General features: G+C 31.2%; 1 long non-coding RNA gene across 1 annotated transcript; it reads left to right on the plus strand.

The window, feature by feature from the left end:
* Window positions 1-1,659: 1,659 nt before the first annotated feature.
* LOC107897621 (uncharacterized) lies at window positions 1,660-2,915 on the plus strand. Its single transcript, XR_001684214.2, has 2 exons — window positions 1,660-2,283; window positions 2,553-2,915. It is a non-coding gene; the product is annotated as an uncharacterized lncRNA (long non-coding RNA).
* The last annotated feature ends 7,898 nt before the right edge of the window (window positions 2,916-10,813 follow it).

Below are 10,813 nucleotides of genomic sequence, written 5' to 3' on the forward strand. Positions count from 1 at the left end.
TAGGAGTTAAAATTAATTTTTTAGTTTTTCATTATTCCTTTTACTTTTCAGTTTTAAATTTTAATTTCCTTCCCTTTCAATATCATTGCTATAACTTTTGCATTAACAACGCCTAATGAAGCTGAATAGAAAGAGCCAAAGAGGAGAGGTTCAAAGGCAAAAGCTTTAACCTTTGGTTTTGGCTTTCCTTTTTGCGCCGGTAGTCTTTTAGGGTTTTCATTTTCTTTTCATTCTTTTAATGCTTGGGTTGGGTTGTAACTTTTGAGTTTCTTTTTTCTTTTTTATTAGAAACCCTAAATCTTAAACTCGATGTTGAAACTATTTTTAAGTTTGAAAAATGGGAATCGACTTTAAAACGAGGTATGAAGCCGCCACTGATCTTTTCTAAAGTGTGATTGGATCACCTTGATCATTTTAATAAAACATTTTAATTCATTAAAGCAATAATTTTGTGTCTGCGAAAATCGAGAGAAAAAAAGGTTCGGGAGTCGGTTACTACGAGGAAGGGTTAGCACCCTCGTAACGCCCAAAATTGGTACCAATTGACTAATTAATGTCCTAATATTGAAAATTTAAAAAACATTAAAATACGATCTCTTTAAAAATGTGTGAACAACCCAGGTTGGATTTTAGGATTCACTCGTTCCAAAGGAATAAATACCACATCCAGCACGTTGGGACACAATATTTTAAGCCTCCAAAACTAAGATCACGTCATGATTTCCAAAACACGTAACGAAATTTTAAAAGGGTATTCGGTTATTTGGTCCAACGATAAATTGAAACCCAGCACGTTAGGACACGATTCCTCGAATTTCTAAACACGAAACATTGCCTTATTTTGAAGAATTTCCAAATAAGCAATTATAAAACCGGCTCTAAATACATTTGTTTGGTTTATTTAAAGGTAAAAAGCACTTGATATTGGGAAAAAAATATTTGAAATTTAAAATCCAATAAAAATAGCAATCATACAAGCATTGAATTGAGCATGAAATAAAGATATGCAACCATAATATTACGTGACTAATAAAAAAAGGAAATACAAAGAAACAAGTTACATGCCATAGCAACATATCATATACTATATAAATGTGAACGCTAATATCCGAAGGCTAATGAATTAGGTCAATTTAAAAGAAATTCCAAGTAAACTGTACAAATGAAATATCAAGTTTTAAAATAAAATAAATGAATAATAGGGAGGAAAGTAAAATTTAAAAATATTACTGTGCAACAATATAAAGATTTGAAAACCAATCATAGATACAAGAATTTAAAATAAGAAGAAAAATACAAATAAATAATATACTAAATAGTAATATACAAATGAATTTTAAAATAAATATCATAAAGTAAATAGTTTACATGAAAATTTGAAATGTACCAAAAATAAAAACAAAAATAGATAGCATAATAATACATAAATAAAATTTCAAAATAAATAGTGTACATATATATATATAATAATATATAAAATAATATTTATGACAATCAAGATAAATAATATACATGAGGTAAAACTTTATATAAAAATAATATATATACAATAATAATAATGTAATATTAGAACCAAGAATGTACATAAAAAGAAAATTTAAGATAAATATATTATATAATAAAATAAAAGAATATGCACATGAAAATAAAATGAAAACAATGTGCAATCAATGAAATAATCCCCAAAAATAATATGTACAAATAATATGTTTTTTTTTAAAAATGAATGACTAAAAACCAAATTGAAAGAAAAATCAAAATTAAAGGGATATTTTATAAGCCAAACAAATTATTAAAACAAAATTGAGGGCCAAAATAAAGCGCGCTCAAATGTTCGAAGGTTAAAACCGAAAATGCCCCAAAACCCAAAACGCAACGTCCAGGTGAGGACCACATTGAGTTTACGCGCAAAATCCAGGGGCAATTTTTAAAAACAAATGAAATTCAAACAGGGCCAAATCAAAAGTCGGCGCAAAGGGGAAGGACCAGCAGCATAAATTTCCCCTTTGAAGAGTAAAAGCGCGGATCCGGGCCGTGGAGCGAGTTGGCGTGCGGATCCCATCCTTCCCCAAATGGCGCCGTTTTGTTTGCCCTTTAAAAACTAAAAAAAAAAATTTGAATGGCATTTTGCCATTTTTTTTTAAAAGAAACCCTAGCCCCTTTTTATTTCTCTCCTAATTTCTCTCCTTAGCCGACTTTAATCCCTCCCTTTGAATGCCGATCCGCCACCATAAACGACGTCCAACAGATTCAGGCTTCGAGGGTCAACATTCTTGGCTATTCGTAAGATAAATCTTTCCCTTTTCTATTTTCAAAAGCTTTAAAAAACCAAATGAAAAAAAAAAAACAAAAGGAAATAGAATCAAAAGAAAACGTAAAATCAAGGAAAGTTGAATCTAAAATCACCTTTTGATTTCTTTTGCACTAAGATCTTTTCTATTGATTTTTGGTGTGTATATCTGCTATTATATCCGTAAAAAAAACGTCCTTTTACAATCGTTTTCGAAGGCTTTTATAGCCCCTTTTTTTGCAACTGTTTTACACGTTTGTAGGTACATGATTGAGCACGTCACTGACGTGGCGTGGTGGAGCAGCGCACGTTGCGGAGAAGTGGCATTCGGCGCTCGAGGGAGGTGTGAGCAGCCGACCTAGGTGCGGCGCACCTAAGGTTTTCTGCTTTTTTGATGGTTGTCGGTTAGTGCTAAGTGGGCTGGGGTTTTGGGCCTAGGTTTTTTAGTTTTTGTGTTGGGTGTTTTGGGCTGTAATTTAGACTTTGTTTTTATTTGTTTTTTTGGTTTATGGGCCCCGAGCTAAATTGGGCTCTACACTTGAAATTTGTGGTCGAACCAATTGATTCTATTTTCAAAAACATAAAAAATTCCATGGAAGAGCAATACAATTTGATTTGTTTTTTATTTTTTCTTCTATCTATTACATTAACATTTCATATTTCTATAATATAAATTATTAATATGTTTCAATTATATAAAAATTGTAATAATTTTAAACATATTTTAATAAAAAAAAGATAGGATACTTGACTTCAAAACCTTAACAAAAGATTGATAAGTCTAAATTTAAAAAAATGTAAATTTAAAGGTATTTAAAGGTGTAATATCTCCGTAACATTGTACAAAGGAAAAAAATACAAATACTAAGTGGGAAAATTTAGTTTGGACTTAAACCGAAAACTTTGTCCCCTAAGGACAAGAAAATATATTTGATGTAGTAAACATGTAATAATGATGTGGTGCTCCATGCCTTATGGTGTTTCGGCTTAACCCTATAAATTAAGTGAGAGAGGACATTGATTTCCTTAAGCAGCACTCAGCAGCATTGGCCAAAAAGAAAAAGTGGTCGCACTATCACCAATTTTGAGAAACAAATTCTCTTTTCCACTTGCTTTTAAAGTTGGCTTTGCTGGATTCTTTTGATGGGTTAAAGGTCTATATGTTACTAACAGGTTTTACAATCCCTTTGCCTCATCCCATGACCAGTGTTTTGTGTTGAAAAATGATTTCTTTGAAATGAGAGATATCTCTGGTTAGAAAAATAATGTGACAAATATTGAATCTCGATATTTATGTTGACATTAAAGTTTGAGAATCGATCCAGATTGAAAGCATCTATTTTTTTACATTCTAAATTTTAAGCGTTGTTGGATTTGTTATGTTTAATTTAATATCTCACATTTATCAAACTATTTAATTTTATATAAGTTTAAGTGGTGTTTAATCTCTTTTGTAAATGCCTTGAACATTGAGCGATGTTAAATCACTTTTTTCGTTCGAGGAAAGAACAAATTCATTAGAAAGGGTACAAAGGTCCAAAAGTCTAGCAAAACAAGGGCTAAAATGGGGAGAAAATACAAGAACTCCGGTCCCGATAAAACTGTCATACTCTTGACTTTCAAATCTGCTACCGAAGGGAAACCAAGACCAAAAGAGAGTCTAAAAGGATCGCGGACACTGAGGAGCATGTCGGTGTACATAATAATTAAATCATTTTTGATAAAGGTCTTTAGTAGTTTTACTTATCTACATGGTAATTACATTGGACAAATTTCTTTGATGGAAGGAAGTTTATAAATAAGCCCCTAATTCAGGTGATTAAAGAATAGACATTGTTTTCCATCATGAGAGATTGATAATTTCACAACGTAGTTTGTATTTCAACATTGGCTATGACTAGAGGTTAGTACCTTTATTAGTTTATTATGCTTTCGCATCAATACAATAATTTCTATTCATTGAGGAACTATTTTTGTGAGAAAATACAAACTTTATTAGTTTGTGTTTCAAAATTGATATATGTTTTGAGGCTTGTCTAGGTTAATGTATGAGAGCTTATTGAGAGCACTTGAATCTATTCATCGAGGATCTGTTTTTATGAGAGAGTGCAAACTATATTGTAAACATTGAAGTGTTTACTGCCCAAGTTCTCAGAGGGAGGATTTAGAGGTGAGCATTCTAGTCTTTAGGTACAAATGTGAGATCTCTATACTTGGGGAGTAATAAAGTGTGAATCAGTTATTGTATTTGATTGAGCCAAGGCATACATACGCCGAGTAGAGAAAATTGCAAATAAATAAACATGAAGTACAATGTTCTGCAAGTGTGACAAGTCAGGTGTAATAAGTGTACAATACGATACTTAGAGTATTCCAAGGATCAAACCTAAAGAAGATTGAGTGATATGATGGATTAATAAAGATAAAAGCATGTGATTAAGGAGGCTAACTAGCTAATGGCTAGAATAAATTATACAAAAAACGATAAAAAAATTGAATTAAACTAAAATATAATTTAAAGGACTAAAGCGAAAAAATACTAAAGTCAGAATAATTATCGAAGAAAATATAGCAGTTGATTAATATCTTCAATAATTAATTCTCAAGTTAGGGTTCTAAATTAGTCAATTTTAATTGGTTCAATTTACCTAATTAGATGATATAGTCTTATTTATCTCTCAATCTTACTAAGCTAGATAGGGATAGTCGAATTCATGCTCAATAAGATATCCTCTCGGTCTCACTTATCTAATTGTTCCCCTAGATTCATCAATTCTAGGTTTCTAAGTTTATTCGATTTAGTCCATATTCTTACAATTTAGTTTCTAAACCTTATATTAAATAATTGACATTTCAATTAATCAACTACAATAGGAATTAGTTCATACCCATTGTAAGTACCCAAATCTGCCCGAGCCCAACAACCAAAAATCAATCCCGAAACAAAACAAAAATATTAAAATCCAAATCAAAAGGCCATCAGTCCAAATATTACAAAACAGCCCAAAACAATTACAATGGCCCAATACCCAAAAAACCCAATTCTAAGCCCAAACAAACCCATAACCCAATACCCAAATAAAACAAATCGGGCCCAAGCGGCCCAAGACCAGATTATCCACAGAAACCCTAGGGTTTCCACCTTAGCGCCGTAGCCTCTAGCCTCCGTACGCTCCCATGCACGACCTCCGTACTCCCCAGCGCCGCTCGTGCCTCTACGTCCTCCCCCATCTGCATGAAGACAAAAACAGCACAGCACAACAGCAAAAAAGAAAAAAGGAGACAAGAAAATATTGTATTTTTCTTTATTTTTCTCATTCGGCTATAAAGCCATCTTCTTTTTCAATTGTATGGGACGCACACTAAAATATACATATTGAATACAACAAAATCGAATTAAAATTATTGGAAAGGTTATTCTCGATCCTTTTTTTTATGTGTGTTTCTTTCTTTTGATTTTGCATGTGGCTCGAATATAAGAAAATAAAAGAACGTTTATCGTCGTAAATAGGCCATCGAAATTCTTGTCTCCTTCACCGAAATCGAAGTTTGGGATGAGATTTCTAAGGGCTGAAATTGATAGGTCTTGAGTTAAGACTCTAATCGAAGTGCGCGCATGTTGATCTCCATCGAATCGTAGTGGTGGCAATTGATTTGCTCAAGTTTTGGGATTAGCCGAATGGTGGTAATGGCTTTTAGGGTTCTTTTTACTCTGATTTCTTTAGAAAGGGAAAGAAATGGTGGCTGTGTTTCACTAGGGTTTTGTTTTTGCCTTTTAAAGGGTATAAAGCGACGACGTTTTAAGCCAATCTCAATGGCTACAAAACGGCACCGTTTCAAGAGCCATAACCCGATCACCCGACCCGTGCCTGGATAGGATCCGCGCTTTGGTCTTTGAGGGTTATTTGCGCGTTAGGTCCCTCTATTTCTCGTTGGTGTCTGATTGGGCCCTCTGTGCATCTTCTTTGTTTTTTTAATTTTTTCTAGAGATTTGCGCGTTATCGCAATTTAATCCGCGCCTAAACGCAGTGTTTTGGGATCTGGTATATTGCCAGTTTTGATCCCCGCACGTTTGCGTGCATTGCGCTTTAGTTCTTCTTTTAATTTTAGTAGTTTATTTTATTTATCAAGTATCCTTTTTAGTTTAATTTTATTTTAATTGAGTCCTTTTGATTTGTATAATTTATTATTATTTTTATTTATTAACTTAATACCTTTTTTTTTACATGTATATACATACTTTTTTTGAGTCATCATGGTAATTTTACCCCCTTTTTTTCATATAAAATCTTTATTTTAAAGTTTCTTTATCATATTGTTTTAAATTTTTTTTGTATAATACCTCATTTAAATATTCATATATATATTATTATGCATATATAATTCATGAAAAAATTAGTTTTTATTCTATATATTATTAATTCTATGTTACTTTACATACATAATTCCTTTTAAACCCAATATGTATATAACTCATATCTCAAGAATATATCTTATTATATATATATTTTTAGAACCTTTCATATTTTACATATTATTTAAATTATCTTCTACCATATGTACATTGTCAATCTTAAATAGATGTATCATTTAAAAAAAAATATTTGGATATGTTGTTGATTCAAATTTCTTCCTTTATAATATCTTTTTAGTAATCCTTTATATATTATTAGTTTTATTTTATACATGTCAATTATTTCAAACCCTAGCATGAATAAATCATTTTTAAAATTTTTATTATTAATGGTTTTTGAATTGTTGCACATTATATTGACTCCTAGTATCCGTATTGTTTTGTATATTATGTATTGTTTTTTAGTTTTCATTTCATTTCACACATGACTGCTGTATTGTTTACTCTTCATTTGTATTATCATTTTAATTTTTATTCATCTATATTTGAAAATTTGTTGCATTTCCTTCTAATATGTTCTTTGGTGAATTATATTTTAGTTTCTTATTAATGTTTTAAAAAAGATATGAACTCATTGCCATGATGTGTTTATTAATTTATTTTTTATGTTTATACTATTATTCTTCGCCAAGTATAGTACTTTATTTGTGCATATTGCCCCATGTTTATAATTTTACTTTTTTGTTTACAAATGTTACTTTGTAATTTGCGACTTTTTGTTTTAAAATTATTTATTCCATTCTATTTCAAGTTAAATTAATGCGTTGTGAGCTAGTTCTATCATTGTTTATTTGAAAATTTACTAAAACAAAGGTAATGATTGATGTTTGGGAACTCGAGGAATCGTGCCCTATCGTGCTGGGTTTTGATTTTTCGTTTGTCCAAAATAATCAAATATTCCTTTGAAATTTCATTCGCATTTTCTAAATTCTAAAATAAGGCAATGTTTAATGTTTGGAAATTCAAGAAATCGTGCCCTACTGTACTGGGTTTCGTGTTTTTTTTGTTGGACTAAATAAGCGAACATCCTTTTGTAACTTTCAAGTGTATGGGCTTTTAGAAATCGAAATTGATCGTAGTTTTGAGGGTTTAAAGGATCGTGTCCTAACGTGCTGGATGTGATACTGTATTCCTTTGAAACAAGCGAATCTTGACGTCCAATTTGAGTCATTCAAGTGTTTTAAAAGAAATCATATTTCAAAATATTTTTTTTAGACAGAAGGACATTATTTAGTCAATTCGGTACCAATTTTTAGCGTAGCGAGGGTGCTAATCCTTCCTCGTATGTAACCGACTCCCGAACGCTTTCTCGAATTTCGTAGGCCAATGTTGATTTTTTTATGGAATAAAATATTTCATTAAGGTGATCCAATCACACCAAAATAAAAGATTGGTGGCGACTCCACACTTGGTTTCAAAAAGTCCATCCCCGTTTTGTTTTCTAATATAAAAATGGTTTTGACACCCATCATCAACATATACAAAACATTCATTTTCATGTTAAATTAAATAATTAAATAAGACAAAAAATAAAAGAGTTGGGAAATGCTTAGAGATTTGCGATTAAGTCCTCGATTTGATTAATGAAAGTAAGAATAAACTTGAAATTCCATAGCTCCGATTACCAAGTTGTAAGTTTGAATTGCAAAAATAGTACTAAAATCTATTAAAACATACAAAAGGTCCCTGTACCTTTTTTTGTGAAAAAAGAAATTGTAGAAAAAGTTACTTAAAACAATAGTAAACTAAAAACCTAATAATCAGCTATCTTATTTGTGTTTTAAGATGATTTATATAGTCTAACACAATTTGACCTAAAATGGACAAAAATGCTCTAGTTTAAAAGTTGACTTTGGCTTAGCTGGACTGAAAAATGCTTTTACAGTAATTTCCTTGTCAATCTTCAGTGTAGCGACACCCAAGCCTTAGTGTCGCAACATCTACAATAATTCACTACTAGGGTGGTTTGAGTGCTTCGATGTTGCGATCATGGAGTCTTGGTGTTGTGACTTGCTCCATTAGATGACATGACCTCCTTAACTTTGAAGACTGTGCTCGAAGTTGTGACCTTGATGGCTCCAAGTTGCGATCCTGAAGGTTGGTTCCGTGACATCACTCCTTTGATGTCGCGACGTTAAAGAAAATCCACTTGGATTGCGATTTGTTGAAGGCTAACTCTTTGAGTGGTAATGAAAGGCTTTGGTGTCACGACATGGAGACTTCTTGTTAAAGTAAGCTTTATTTGAAAATATGTTTTGATATAACAAATTAATTTTTTTGAGTAAAATTTAAAGTTAAACAAAATTGACAAAATGATTTCTCAAATGAAGTCTAAGAGATTAAATTTTCAATCCTTACTTTAAAACTCTTAGAATTTTTTTTAATCAACCTTAAAATCAAGTTAAAATGATTTTAATCAAGTAGAAACAATTTCAACTAGTCAAACTATTTTTAAAACAAGTCAGAATAATTCCAAGCCAAAAACTATTGATACCTTTTGGCCAAATATCTATACCCCTTTGAAAAATGATACCAAATTGACATTTTTTTTCACAAATTCAGCTATGTATCGATATGGTATTGATACCTTTCATATGGTATCGATAAAAATTATCTGGTATCGATATTTAAGCACCAACGGTCACTGAATTTTGTATTTAATGCAAAAATATCAATACCATTTTATTGGGTATCGATATTCGCTATTTTAGATGAATTAAATGCACTGATTTTCACATCCCCAACGAATCTATTCATATCTCTAACAACCAAAATGGTTGGAAATCAATTAAGGGGTATAAATACTAGCTTCCGAATATCCTACAACAATTAAGAAAGTGTGTTCAAGCAAAAATATCAGTCAAACAACATTTGTGGCAAATATTTCCATACTTTTCTTTCCTACACTTGTGAGCTTTATTTCCATTCTATTTGCTCAAATGTTTTTCATTGTAATTGAGCTTAATTTGCAAAGACATTGATCTTGTAAGGATCATTTCTTTATTTTTTTCTTTATATCTCTTTGAGAGGGTTTATGTATTAAGGTTTGGTTAGAAACCTTAAGGGAGTTTGTAAGGTTAAACATTGTCCTCTAAGCTTATCAAATTAGTGAATTTGGAAAAACCTCTAATTGTGGAAAGCTAAGGTAGTGGAGTAAGTAATTGGGGCTGAACCACTTTAAATTCTTGTGTTCAAATTTCTGTTCTTTCTCTCTAGCTTTCACAAAATTTTTTAAAAGCCAATTCACCCTCTCTTTGTAATTTCAATTTGATTATTTGAGTTAACAATTGGTATCAAATCTAGTTTCTTTTAGATGGTTTAACAGCCAAATAGGAGATCTTTGAGGAAGCTCAACAATCATAAACTCAATTCCTAAAATGACGTCTACTTCCAGATCAATTTTTCTTGGCAAGTGTCAATCTATTTCCAAGCCTCCTTATTGAAATGATGCTAATTATTCATATTGGAAGAAAAGGATGATGCTATTCATCTAGGTAAATGATCGTACAGTTTGAGTCATTATCATGTATGACCCTTCTATACCACTTAAGCAAGAATGAGAGCTTTTAGTTCCAAAAAGCAAGAAAGAATGGAACGAAGAAGATAGAATAGGTATTTAACTCAATGTCAAGGCCATACACACACTTTTTTGTGCACTTGGTTCGAATGAGTATTATTTGTCCTCCAATTTTTGATAATTTTCTAATAGATCATGTTGAAGATCAATCTCTTCAAAATGAAAATCCTATTTAGCAGCAAGGTTTGGAAGAGTTTGATCCCTTTGGAAAATTTACAAGAGTTTGGTGGTCCAACACTATGAATAAAGAAACCATCTATTTCTAGTAATTATTTGGTATATCTTATAGAATTGGACTATAATATTTGTAATGAGAATGACCTAGTAAAATTTTCACAAGCAATAGAAAGCAAAAAATTTTAACTTATGGCTTGATGCTATGAAAGATGAAATTAACTCTATAGAAGATAATAAAGTTTGGGATACTATAGGATTGCTTGATGGGGCTAAGGCTATTGGCCATAAATGGATATTTAAGACTAAAAATAACACATCATGTAAATTGAGTGCGACAAGGTTAAACTTGTTGCTA

Source organism: Gossypium hirsutum, chromosome A10, assembly GCF_007990345.1.
Source record: "Gossypium hirsutum isolate 1008001.06 chromosome A10, Gossypium_hirsutum_v2.1, whole genome shotgun sequence".
In the NCBI taxonomy this organism is placed as follows: Eukaryota; Viridiplantae; Streptophyta; class Magnoliopsida; order Malvales; family Malvaceae; genus Gossypium; species Gossypium hirsutum.